This window comes from Nomascus leucogenys, chromosome 18 (genome assembly GCF_006542625.1).
Source record: "Nomascus leucogenys isolate Asia chromosome 18, Asia_NLE_v1, whole genome shotgun sequence".
NCBI classification, from domain to species: Eukaryota; Metazoa; Chordata; class Mammalia; order Primates; family Hylobatidae; genus Nomascus; species Nomascus leucogenys.
The window spans coordinates 94,449,459-94,462,264 of NC_044398.1; the positions used below are offsets into that span (position 1 = coordinate 94,449,459).

General features: G+C 47.7%; 1 protein-coding gene across 1 annotated transcript in view; it reads right to left on the reverse strand.

Annotated features, from left to right (window-relative positions):
• The window catches only part of ABAT (4-aminobutyrate aminotransferase), a 103,297-nt gene extending 95,203 nt beyond the window's left edge, over positions 1-8,094 (reverse strand). Inside the window, exon 1 of the mRNA XM_030798650.1 lies at positions 7,950-8,094. The gene's annotated coding sequence lies outside the window, so the exon portion shown is untranslated. The remainder of the gene's footprint in view (positions 1-7,949) is intronic.
• Between the last annotated feature and the right edge of the window lie 4,712 nt (positions 8,095-12,806).

Here is a 12,806-nt window from a genome sequence, read left to right on the forward strand (position 1 = left end):
CCGATATCCAAGATAATAGATGTTAGCACCTAAATGGGAGATGCTGGCAGTGAAGATTACGGGACCCCTGGACAAGGACAAGGTTGGCAGGGGTCGGGGGCTGGTCCAGGATTCCTAGAGAACACGGAAATAGAGGTGGGAGCATTCTGCCCACCGGTGATTCTACTAAATCCTAATTCTGGTGGGCAGGGGCATCAATCTGTGTTTTAACAAGCTCTTGAGGGGATTCTGATGCTAAAGTTTGAAAAACACTGTGCTAGACAGAGATAAAGGGGTAGGCTACTCTGGCTGGAAGAACAGCGTTCTGTTTTCCCACAGTAGAATTTGTAAATTGGATTCATTTATTCATCCACTCATTCACACATGCATCCATCAATCTAGCCAACCAACAAAGCGGTTGTGTCTGTCCATCCATGCATCCATCCACACCCCCAGCCGTCCAACATCCAACAAATACATCCTGAATGCCTCGTGTGTGTGTGTGTGTGTGTGTGTGTGTGTGTGTGTGTTTGTGTGTGTGTGTATCCTGTTAGGCACAAGCAATCTGATTGAAATTGTAGATACACACGGCTGTCTTAGCCTCTAACCAGTGATTCTCAACTACGGGCAATCGGGTTCCCCAGGGGACACTTCATAATGCCTGGAGACATTTCCGGCTGTCACAATTTGGAGGAAGGTATGTTGCCAGCATCTCGTGGGTGGAGGCCAAGAATGCTGCTAAACATCCGGCACAGGACAGCCTTGCTTCCACGTCAGTAGTACAGAGGTGGGCCAGGAGCAGAGGCTCATGCCTGTAATCCCAGCACTTTGGGAGGCTGAGGCGGGTGGATCACCTGAGGTCACAAGTTCAAGACCAGCCTGGCCAACATGGTGAAACCCTGTCTCTACTAAAAATACAAAAATTAGCTGGGTGTGGTGGTGGGTGCCTGTAATCCCAGCTACTCAGGAGGCTGAGACAGGAGAATCGCTTGAACCTGGGAGGCAGAATTTGCAGTGAGCTGAGATTGCACCAGTGCACTCCAGCCTGGGCAACAGAGCGAGACTCCATCTCAAAAAAAAAGGATACCAGTCATTGGATTAGGGGCCACTCTAATGCAGGAAGACCTCATTTTAACCTAACTATTTCTGCAAAGGCTCTATTTCCAAATTAGGTCCTATTCATAGGTTCCGGGTAAACATGATCATGACACTGCGCTCCAGCCTGGGCAACAGAGCAAGACTCCCTCTCAAAAAAAAAAAAAAGCGTAGAGGCTGAGAAACTTTGCAGTACACTGTGAGTTCCTGATAGGCAGGAACTGGTGATATTCCCAGGATCACAAGACAGTGTGTGACCTACAGAAGCTGAGCAAGTATTTAAGTGGATGAAGAAATAGTGACACAAAGAAACATTTATTCATATAAAGAACTCTGGGCCAGGTGAGGCGGTTCACACTTGTAATCCCAGCAGTTTGGGAGGCCGAGGTGGGAGAATTGCTTGATCCTAGGAGTTCAAAACCAGCCTGGGCTACATAGGGAGACTTCATCTCAACAACAACAAAACAATGCTTTTAAAAAAAATTAGCCAGGTGTGGTGGCACCTGTTGTCCCAGCTTCTTGGAAGACTGAGGCAGAAGGATCATTTGAGCTTGGGAAGTCAAGGCTGCAGTAAGCTATGATCATGCCACTGCACTCCAGCTTGGGTGACAGGGTGAGACTCTGTCTCAAAATAAAAGAAAAAAGAAGAACTCTTACAGCTCAAGAACAAAAAGACAGAAAGACAACTCAATTCAAAAATAGGCAAAGAACTTGAGTAGACATTTCCCTAAAGATAATATACAAATAACCAGCAAACACATAAGATGCTCAATGCCATCAGTCATTAGGGAAACACAAATCAAAACCACAATATGGTACTGCTTCACACCTGCCACAGTGACCCCAATAATAATAATCAAAAAATGGAGGTCGGGCGCAGTGGCTCATGCCTGTAATCCCAGAACTTTCAGAGGCCGAGGCAGGTGGATCACTTGAGGTCAGTAGTTCAAGACCAGCCTGGCCAACATGGTGAAACGCTGTCTCTACTAAAAATACAAAACAATTAGCCAGGCATGGTGGTGGCCCACATGTGTAATCCCAGCTACTTGGGAGGCTGAGTCAGAATTGCCTGAACCCAGGAGGCAGAGGTTGCAGTGAGCCAAGATCACACCACTGCACTCCAGCCTGGGTGACAGAGCAAGACTCCCCCTGGCCCCCCCAAAAATAAATAAAAATAAAATGGTGAAAATGGTCAATTTCATGTTATGTGTATTTTACCCCAATTAAAAAAATACATTTCTGCATTCAGTCAATGCTCCTTGAATATCTACTGTGTGCACAGGGAAGTGTGCTATGCATTTGAGACACAAGAATAAATGTGATGGATGCGATGGCTGCTTCCAGGCAATTATGGATTGGGAGGAAATCCAGCAAATAGTGATGGACTCAAGAAATCTAGGATGTGATGGACCCAGGAAGAATAGGATATGGCAGACCCAGGAAGTCTAGGATGTGGATGACAGGAGTTGGGAGGAGGAGAAATGGTTTTCCTCGCTGGAGGTAGGGGAGGGTCGGGGAAGACTACCTATAAAAGATGCAATGTGAGACAGCTTTTGAAGGAGGAGGAAAACTTGCCCTTGGAGAGTCAATCTTATTATTGAAGGGATGTATAATTAGAGGCCACATGATGCCATCCCATCCCTGCAATGGGTAAGACAGTTTAATGTGTGGAGTGTCTAGAGAAAGCAAGGATGGTTAGACCCCAGGGAGGAGGAGCTATAGCACAGACCCCCTCAGAATGCTCCCCCAGGCTTTTTGTTAAAAGCTCCTGCAGCAGAGTGGTCATGGTGGATCTGAGGACAGAGTGAAGAAGTGAGGACAACTGATTCGGCCTGCTAAGCACTCTTGGGGCCTCAGAAGCCCCCACTGTCCTTTCTGAGGCTTTTGTCTTCTGCCTCCTGGCAAGGAGTAGGCAAGCAGAGAAAAAGGCAGGAGAGACCAGGGCTCCTGTTAATTAAGCACCTACTAAGTACTGGGGGTCGGAACACATGGTTTTATGTAATCCTCACAGCAGCCCAATGAGGGAGGTTCTACTATTGCCTCCTCCTTCTACCTTTCTTCTTCTTCTTTTTTTTTTTTTTCTTTCATGTTTTTTTCCTTTGTCTTTTAGGTATTTTAAGGATAGAGAAATGAGGCACTGAGAGTTAAAGTGGCTGGCCTGAGGTCACCATGAGGGTGGAAGCCTGATTCAGGTGAGGTCAGTCTGACACCAGGATCCCTGTAGGTGCTCAGAGAAGGAATTCCCCCACAGTAAGGAAGAAGGCTTGGCCTGCTGAGATGAGCCTCGGATTCCTGTCTCTTGGCCCCATAACTATCAGCAAACTCAAAGCTGAATTTCACCACTGGCAACTTCTGGTGTGAGCAAGTATCTCAACCTCTGTGGGTTGTGCTCTACTCATTTTAATTTTTATTTTATGATTAATTATTTAGAGTCTCCCTTTGTTGCCCAGGTTGGAGTGTAGTGGCTCACCCACAACTCACTGCAGCCTCAAACTCCTGGGCTCAAGTGATTCTCCCGCCTCAGCCTCCCAAAGTGCTGGGATCACAGATGTGAGCCAAGGTGGCCAGCCCACTTTGCTCATTTTTAAGCATGGGAAGCTGGTGGAGATTTATTTTCTTCTTCTTCCCCCAGGAGTATGTTCTCATACATATATACTATCTGGGTCCCTTTAATTCCCACTTTCCTAACTATCCATGTTCATGCATATTTACATTTAAAAAAAATAGGATCATACTGGCTATGTTGATTCTGTGACTTTATCTTTTTCACTAAATAATATGCCTCAGGAACCTTTCAAGGTCAGGAATGTGGATCCACCTCATTCATCTAAAGTCTACTCATTCTCTCACATGAATGCATATACTGTAATCCCTTCCCATACTGGTGTTGCAAGCTCTGCCACGGACATTTTTATGTTATGTCAGTGCAAGTGTGAGCATTTCTGTGCGAGATTTTTCAAAGTGGGATTGCTGGACCAAAGAGCATGCCACTGAAGTTTTGAAAGACCCTGATAACTAATCTGAAGAAGGCCCAGAACTCAGTTGTTTCTCAAACAATTTCTGGCAGGGATGTTTCTTTGATGCGTGGTGGAGAAGCGGGTGATGGTCTTAGACAAGTCTTTTAACTTTCGTGAGCCTTAGTTTGCTTATTTGTAGAGTGAGAAACGGTGTCATAGACACAACAGTGCTTTGGAGATGATAAGGTCCTGTGGAGGTTGGGTGCTGTGGCTTATTCCTGTAACTTACACTTGTAACCCCAGCACTTTGGAAAGCCAAGGCGGGAGGATCGCTTAAGCCTAGGAGTTAGAGACCACCCGACTCTGTCTCTACTAAAAAGAAAAACAAAAACCAGACAAGAAAGTCTTGTGTAAATGTGAGAAATTAAAAATTGTTATTAATATTGGGAGGCTCCGCAGCTAGACACATCTCTTTCTCCTCATTACACAGAAACCAAAACGAGGAGCTTGTGCAAGAAAGAAGCTGTTTTTGGTTTTGTTTTCTTGGAGACAGGGTCTCACTCTCTCACCCAGGCTGGAATGCAGTGATGTGATCATGGCTCACTGCAGCTTCGACCTCCCTGGGCTCAAGCAATCCCCCCGCCTCAGCCTCCCAGGTTGCTAGGACTACAGGCACATGCCACCATGTCCAGCTAATTTTTTTTTCCTGTATTTTACAGAGATGGGGTTTTGCCATGTTGCCCACGCTGGTCTCAGACTCCTGGGCTCAAGCCATCCACCCGCCTCAGCTAGGAAGCTGTTTCATATTAAGTATCAACTATGTTTAAGGCCATGTATTAGACCAGCAGTTCTCAATAGGGAAGGAAAAGGATGATTTTGCTCCCCAGGGCACATCTGGCAATGTCTGCAGACATTTCTGATGGACACGACTCATGGGGTAGGGAGTGTCACTGGCATCTAGTGGGTAGAGACCAGAGGCGCTGCTGAATATCCTACAATACACAGGGGAGTCTCACAACAAAGAATCCTCCGACCCAAACGTCAACAGTGCCCAAAATGAGAACCCCTTATCTAGACCTGTCTCTTTTCTGATGTCCAGCCCCAACAAACCTCATTCAAAGACGAGGAACTGAGGCTCAGAGACATGAATGACTTGCCTAAGGTTCCACAGACAGCCACTACCAGTGGCCAACACTCTACTCCATCTGGCTTCAGGGTCTGCGGTCCATTCCACACGCTACACTGTCTCTCTGGGAAGACACCCCCTTGTCCCCAAGCGCCTTGGCCCTGGCAGATTATCTACAGCAAGGGTTACAAGTTTTGCCTTAAGGCATAAGCACCTCCCCACTTCATGATTAGAGGTTTTATGACTTTGCACTTGTAATCATTGTTTCTGCTCATTTTGCTGTGTGCTAAACATTTTATGAGGATTAATTTATTTTACCCCAAGGATATGTCACAGAGAGGTTAAGATCAGACACTAAGTGGCAGATTTGTGCTCTAGAGACAGATAAGAGGTCTCCAGGGACCAACTTCTTGGCCTCTCTACCATGGTCCTCCTCATGCTTTGAACTTCGCCTTGGCAAATTTAGGGCACAACAACCAATCCTTTAGCTGGGAACTGGGTGGGGGCAGAAACAGAGACAGCCTCTACTTCAGACCCTCTCATTTATAGGGACCCAGGCCCTGCTGCCCAGCTGGGTGGTCCTAGAGAATCTGCCAGAATTTCAGCTCTTTTCCCATGCAATGCCCCAGGAGAAAAGACGCAGGCCTCTGACCAGAGATGAGACAATGTGCAGGGAACTCAAAGCCAGAGGGCATGGGCAGGGGCTAAGAGGAAGGGGACCTTGGAGGGAAGGAATATGACATCCTCAGGGCCTGTCCAAAGTTCTTGGAGCAAACCCAGCTATGCAACTGAGGTTCCTGCAGTAGCCTCCACTCCAGCATCTGATTCTCATTAGCTGCAACTGATCTTATTAGCTATCCTGGGTCAGTTTGGATTTTCACAAGCCTAGATTTGGCAATGGCCTCAATACAAAGATCGCACGGGGTAAGCAGGGATGCGCTGATACCCAGGAATGGATTCCACGAGGCAGCCTGCGGGGGGACGGCATTGAGTTCCAGCTCTGCCCCTTCCTGGCTTCATGACCTTCGCAGAGCCTTGGCGCTTCCTCTGACAAGTGGGGACTTGGGACCCAGCGGTCCCCAAGTCCCCATTGTAAATGTAAGGACTGGGGCTTGTGTCAGGGATCCTAGCACCCTAAGGGTCCTGGAGGGGTTGGGGCCAGCTGTCACCCACAGGCTGGGTGACCTTGAGCAAGTCTCTTCCCCTTTTGTGCCTCTGTGTGTTTAACTGTCAAATGAAGGGGCCATGTCTTTAATGTAGAAGCCCTTTTAGGTCTTAGGACTCCAGACTGGACCATTTACCTCTCCCCGTGGCTAACCTCTTTGGGCCTCGAGAAAACACATTTCTCTATGATTCCACGCCGCAACACAGGCTCCAAAGAGCAAGACACGACTCACTGCCTCCCTCTCTCCTGCCTCCCAACCTGACCCGCCAGAGAAGAGCTCTTCCCACCCCCTCCCCACCCCCAGGTCACCAACATCCTGTCCCTTAGTCTAGCTTCATCAAAGCAGCAAAGCCAACACTGTCTCTTTCCCAGTGGATGGGCCCAGCAGCACCGATTTCTCTTGGCTGAGTGCCCAGGGAATTCCACCAGGCAATGTCCACAGGCGCTTGCGGGGGTGCACAGTTTAGGGGGGAAATGGGGGCCCTCTTGGAAGAGGGCCAGCTGTCCTCCCAGACTGCAAGAGAGAATGCACTGAACACAGCCCTTTGTGCGTGTGTTGGGGCGGGGAGTGGGGGAGAGGTGGTGGGTGGTCTCTGCCGGTCCTGCTGCCTCAGAGGCCATCTCTGCTGTCAGAGTTTGAAGACTCCTGGAAGGGCCTCTAGGCCCCGGATCCCAGTTTTAAGAGCTCCAGTCTTACTAAATCTCACTGAACCCCCTCTAGTCTTACCTTGGTCAGGGTGGGTGAGGAAAGGTGAGAGGATGTGAAATAGGTGGGGCAGCCAGGTATGGGAGTGGAGTTGGGGTGAGGTGGAGAAGGATGGGATTGGGAGCGGTGGGAGGATGGCGCAGGGCCCTACTAGGATGGGGTTTGTGTGAAAGGGCTTGGGAGGAGTGGAGGCGGGTGGATGACTTGGAGGGGTGACCAGACCTTTGCCCTGCTGCTGAGTATGAAGGTCCCTCATTTTACATCTTCACTGGGGAGGAGAGGGGAAATCCCCAAAAGCCTTTAATGTGGTGGTGTCAGAGGCTACCCTTCCTCTCTGACCGGTAGGGAGGGGTCTCCGGCAGGGCTAAGGTGAATCATCTATCTCTCCAGAGCCCAGTATCTGGGGTGGGAGGGTGACTTGCAGAGTCTCTGCTCCGGGCTTTCCTCGTCTTATGATGGGGGGAGAGCTTCCATTTGTCATGGAGGGGGAGGTCACTGTAATTTATGAGCTGAGAAGACCCCCATTATTCCGAGAGAGAGGTGAGAAGGAAGACATCCAAACTTAGTTTTTTAAGAATGGGAAAGGAGCATCAGTCTCCCAAGAGGTGAGGGGGATCTAGAGACCTGGGGACCACTTTTTGGGGCCACATTCTATTTCAAGGGGTAAAAGGGAGAGGACTTCTGTCTAGAGCTGGAGGCAGGAGGAAGGGCCCATTTCTGAAGGAGAAAGGAAGGTATTTTGCTCTCTAGGGGGTGGGAGCCCCTGTCTTTTAGGGGCTGGGCCCCGCGTCTTGGAAAGATGAGGGCTCCGTTTCTAGGAGAAGATGCCCAGGTTTTGCTCCCTGGGGGCAGGGCAGAAGGACCTCCTCTCGGCTCCCCTCGGAAGGGCCCGTCCCAAGCCACCCGGCGCCTCGCGCTCACCTCCAGGCCCCGGCTCCGATCTGCGGGATCCGATCCGCCGGGTTCCGACTTGCGGGATGCGCGCCCCGAGTTCCGGCAGCGCTGGGTGTCTGCTCGGCTTCCCCCAGCGACTCGCCAGACTCCTTGGCTCCGCCGAGCGTCCCGGCCAATCAGCGCCGCCAGCCCCGGCCCTCGCTTTCGCCGCAGCCAATGGGTACGCCGGCCACGGGCCACCGCCCCCGGGAGGGAGGGGGCAGGCGGGGCGGGGGCAGAGTCCAGCCTCCGGGGGCGGGGGAGACGGGGGCTGGGGCGGGACCCACCAGAGGGACCGCGAGGGCTGGGAGGGAGTGCTGGGGCTCGGGAGGAGACGGCTGAGGACCCCCGTCAAGTTGTGGGGACGCTGACCCTCTGGCGGGCAGCTCCATAGGTTGATTTAATCTGGATCTTAATGGGCCTTTTACACCCTCAGGGCTGCAGGCGAGGGTAACTCCACCTCCACCCGCGTCTCGGATCCGGTCTCTGGAGCTTTAGAATCGGAATCAGAAGGGTTCCCTTTGCGGAGGAGGGAAGGAGCATCCCGACCTCCCCACCTCACCCCCCATCTCGGCGCTCAGGGCCCTGCCAGCCCTTCTTGCTCCCAGCGACTTTGCTCCGCCTGGCCCCAGCGCTCCGGAAGACAAACAGGGCGCTGGGAGTCAGAGGTGGTTCCTTCTGCATGACCTGGAGCAGGTAACTGCGCCTCCTGATCCTCAATTTCCTGAAATTGGGATAACAGAGATTGTACCTCCTTCGTGGGTATAAACGAGGCCCTAGATATGATGAAGGTGCCTTTCTACCGTTGTATAAAATGCTGTGTGGAAGCTAGTTAACACTCAGGTGTGACGGATGGTTAGCCCCCACAGCTTTCTAGAGGTATTTGGAAAGAGGATGCAATCTTTCAGTGACAAAATCAAAGACACAAAGAACTGCTTATCAAGACAACAGGCGATCACCAAGTCCTCATAATGAATGAATGGATGGATGGAGATTACAGACCTTAAAGGCGGAGAAAAGGTTCAGCTTGGTTCTCCCCACTCAGCCTGATCACTGATAACTTGGTCTACTGGAGTCTTGTAGAACCCTGAGGTCTCTCCTCCTGCTGTTCAGGAATCCAGGCTGCCCTACCTCTGATTACACAAGAGCTATAGTCCTTGAAATTAAAGAATTAAGATAAAGTAAACACATAGATAAATAGAAAGCTGCCAAACAAATCATTCATCTCCCAGTGTCACCTCTGGGGACCCTCCCCCCCAACACACACACACACACACACACACACAGCAGTAAATAAGAATAATTGAGGCCTGGCACAGTGGCTTACGCCTGTAATTCCAGCACTTTGGGAGGCTGAGGCAGGCAGATCATTTGATGCCCAGAGCTCGAGGCCAGCCTGGCCATCATGGGGAAACCCCCCCTTTCTATTAAAAATACAAAAATTAGCCCGGCATGGTGGCACATGCCTGTAATCCCAGCTACCTGGGAGGCTGAGACATGAGAATCGCTTGAACGGAGAGGCAGAGATTGCAGTAAGGTGAGATGGCACCAGTGCACTCTAGCCTGGGTGATTGTCACCTTGCTTGAAGAAATTGATGGGGCCTGTGTTGAAAATCTAGCAATTTTTTCTTAAAACCAAAGCCATGAAGATAATCCCCTTTACTACCCTTGACCTGCCCAAAGAAATACAATGGCCAATAAACATGGGAGATGACATTTTGCAAAGGAAAGGCAAGTTAAAACCAAAAGAGGGAAACAGTTTACCTACCAAAATGACCTTGTTTTTATTATTATAATTACTATTCTTTGCAAAGACTTCAAGGAGTTTCATGTATTGCTGACGGCAGTAGAATCACAGCCATTCTAGAGGGAAATTGGGTATCTCTATTTTAAAAATCTTAAAAGTAAGTTGACCCTTTGATCTAGCAATCCAATCCCTATGAACTTATCTGAAAACAATTAAAGGAACAAAGACTTAATGATAAAGTAGCTTACTACCATTTTGTTTATCATAGGGAAAAACTGGGAACAACTTAAATGCACAACAGCAGGGACTCAGAGGGAAATTGTTGCATGAAATTGAACAATAAACATAGGTATGAAATATTGAGTGGGGCTGGATGTGGTACACACACCTGTAATTCCAGCACTTTGAGAAGCCAAGACAAGAGGATCGCATGAGCCAAGGAATTCGAGACCAGCCTGGGTAACATAGTGAAACCCTGTGTCTACAAAAAATACAAAATTTATCCGGGCGATATGGCACATGCCTGTAGTCCCAGCTACTCAGGAGACTAAGGCAGCCTTGAGCCTGGGAGGTTGAGGCTACTGTGGGCCAAGATTACACCACTGTACTCCAGCTGGGTGACAGAGTGAGACCCTGTCTCAAAAATAAAACAAATCTCAAAATGCTAAGTTATTTGCAAAAACAGTATATTTGGTATTGTCTTACTTTTTGTTAAATGTCCTACTTTTTAAAAAAATCTGCCGAATAGTGCTACATCAATGCTGTGTAATATAACTTTCTATGATGCTCTGTATCTGTGCCGTCCCATGTGGTAGCCACTAGCGCCACATGGAGGTGTTGAACACCTGAAATGACTCATCTTGGTATCCAAGATGTTTAGAAAGAAAGAAAGAAAGAAAGAAAGAAAGAAAGAATTAAAAAAGGAAAAGGGAAAAATAAATTTAAAATTTTGAAAAAGGCAATGACTAGTCAACTGAATAACTGTATTTTAATTGTACCTATTTATTTACTTTTTTAGAGATGGAGTCTCGCTCTGTCACCCAGGCTGGAGTGTAGTGGTGCGATCTCAGCTCGCTGCAACCTCTGCCTCCCAGGTTCAAGCGATTCTCCTGCCTAAGCTTCCTGAGTAGTTGGGATTACAAGTGTGCGCCACCAAGCCTGGCTAATTGTTTAATTTTTTAATTTTTAGTAGAGACAGGGTTTCGTCATGTTGGCCAGGCTGGTCTCAAACTCCTGGCCTCCAGTGATCTGCCTGCCTCAGCCTCCCAAAATGCTGGGATTACAGGTGTGAACCACCACATCCAGCCTGTATCTAATTTTAATTTAAAGTGCAATAGTAACAGGTAGCTAGTGGCTATCATATTAAAAAGCACCGATATAGCTAGCTAGCAATGCTGAGTGAAAAACTATGTGTTCAGTAGGAGAAATCGTTATTTTTGTGTATTGAAATTATAGATTATTCTAATATTACTTTATTTGCATGTCCATGTCAGTAATTTCTTTTTATCCCCTTTGCTTTATTTTTAATAGAGGATAAACTCTAAAATGTCACTAATTTCTAATTATTCTATAATGAATATATATTACTCTGGTACTAAGAAGAAAATATTTAAAATGAAAAACAGAAAGGAAAAGTCTAAACCAAAGGGCCTGGAGTGGTGGCTCACGCCTGTAATCCCAGTACTCTGGGGGGCTGAGGCGGGCAGATCACTTGAGGCCAGGGGTTTGAGACCAGCCTGGCCAACATGGTGAAACCCCATCTCTATTTATAAATAATTTTTTTTAAAAGAGTCTAAGCCAAAGGTTGACAAACTATAGCTCATAGACCAAATGTAGTTCATCATGTTTTCCTATGACCATGAGCTAAGATTGGTTTTACATATTAAATGGTTAAAAAAAATTCAAAAGAAGGATAATGTTATGTGACACATAGAAACTACATAAAATTCAAATTTTACTGTGCATAAATAAAATTTTATGGGAACACAGCCAGGCCCATTTATTTATGCATTGTCTATGGCTGTCTGTGAGCTACAACAGCAGAGCTGAGTAGTTGTGACAGAGACGCTGTGACCTGAAAAGACAACAATATTTACCTTCTGGCCCTTTGCAGAAAAATCTGCCGTGTCCTGGTCTAAGGCAATCAAGGGAAATAAGAAGTGCGTGTAGCCATCTTCATTCATCTGTTCATTCATTCATTCAACTAGGTATCGAGCACCCATTTGTGGGTCAGGCCCTGGGAAACGGCACTTCTAGAGGATGAAAGGAGGTGCTTTGTCTCTACTTAAGGACTGCGGAGAGAAGGCTATTTAGAGCCAGGTGCTTTGCAAGCTGATTCTCAAATAGCTTCATTGTGATACTTGTGAAGAAAACTGTCAGCATGTGGAAAAAGCCCTTTCCATATTGGCTTCCCTTGCATTTTCTGCCGTTCTGCAGTTTTCCTATGGAGCTGCTTGGGGTTGCAGATGTCTGCCAGGGAATGCAGAGTGTTTCCCAGAGTTTGGCTGAGGCCTGGGATGAAGACTCACCCATGCTCTGTGCCTATCAATAAGCTCCTTCCAGAAGCGCAGCTCTAGCTAGGAGGGCCCCCACTGCACTCTGGAGAGGATAAATGAAAATGGAGGCAATGGTAAATGAGGCTCCAAGGGTACCAGTGGTCTCCACAGCACAGAATCTTAGAGATCAGCAGCCCATTGTACAGAAGAGGAGACTGAGGCCCAGAGAGGAGGAAGAACTTGTCCAGAGCCAGATTAAAGCACATATTTTATTGACTAGGCCTGTGATTTCCACATCCCTGGTCACAAAATAATAAAGAGATATCATCTATCCAAAATAATAAAGGGCGTTTTGATGTGGTGGAAAGGGGATCAACTTGGGAGTCAGACCTAATATTGAATTCTAGTTCCAACTCCCAGTGGCTATGTGACTCTGGACACGTGATTTACTCCCTCTCAGTCTCTATGTTCTCATCTGTAAATTGAATAAACTATCTACCACATTTTCACATGTAAAAGAATGAAGATAGACCCTTACCTCACACCATATAAAAAAACTAACTCAACATTGGATCAAAGACCTAAATAAATATAAGACCTAAT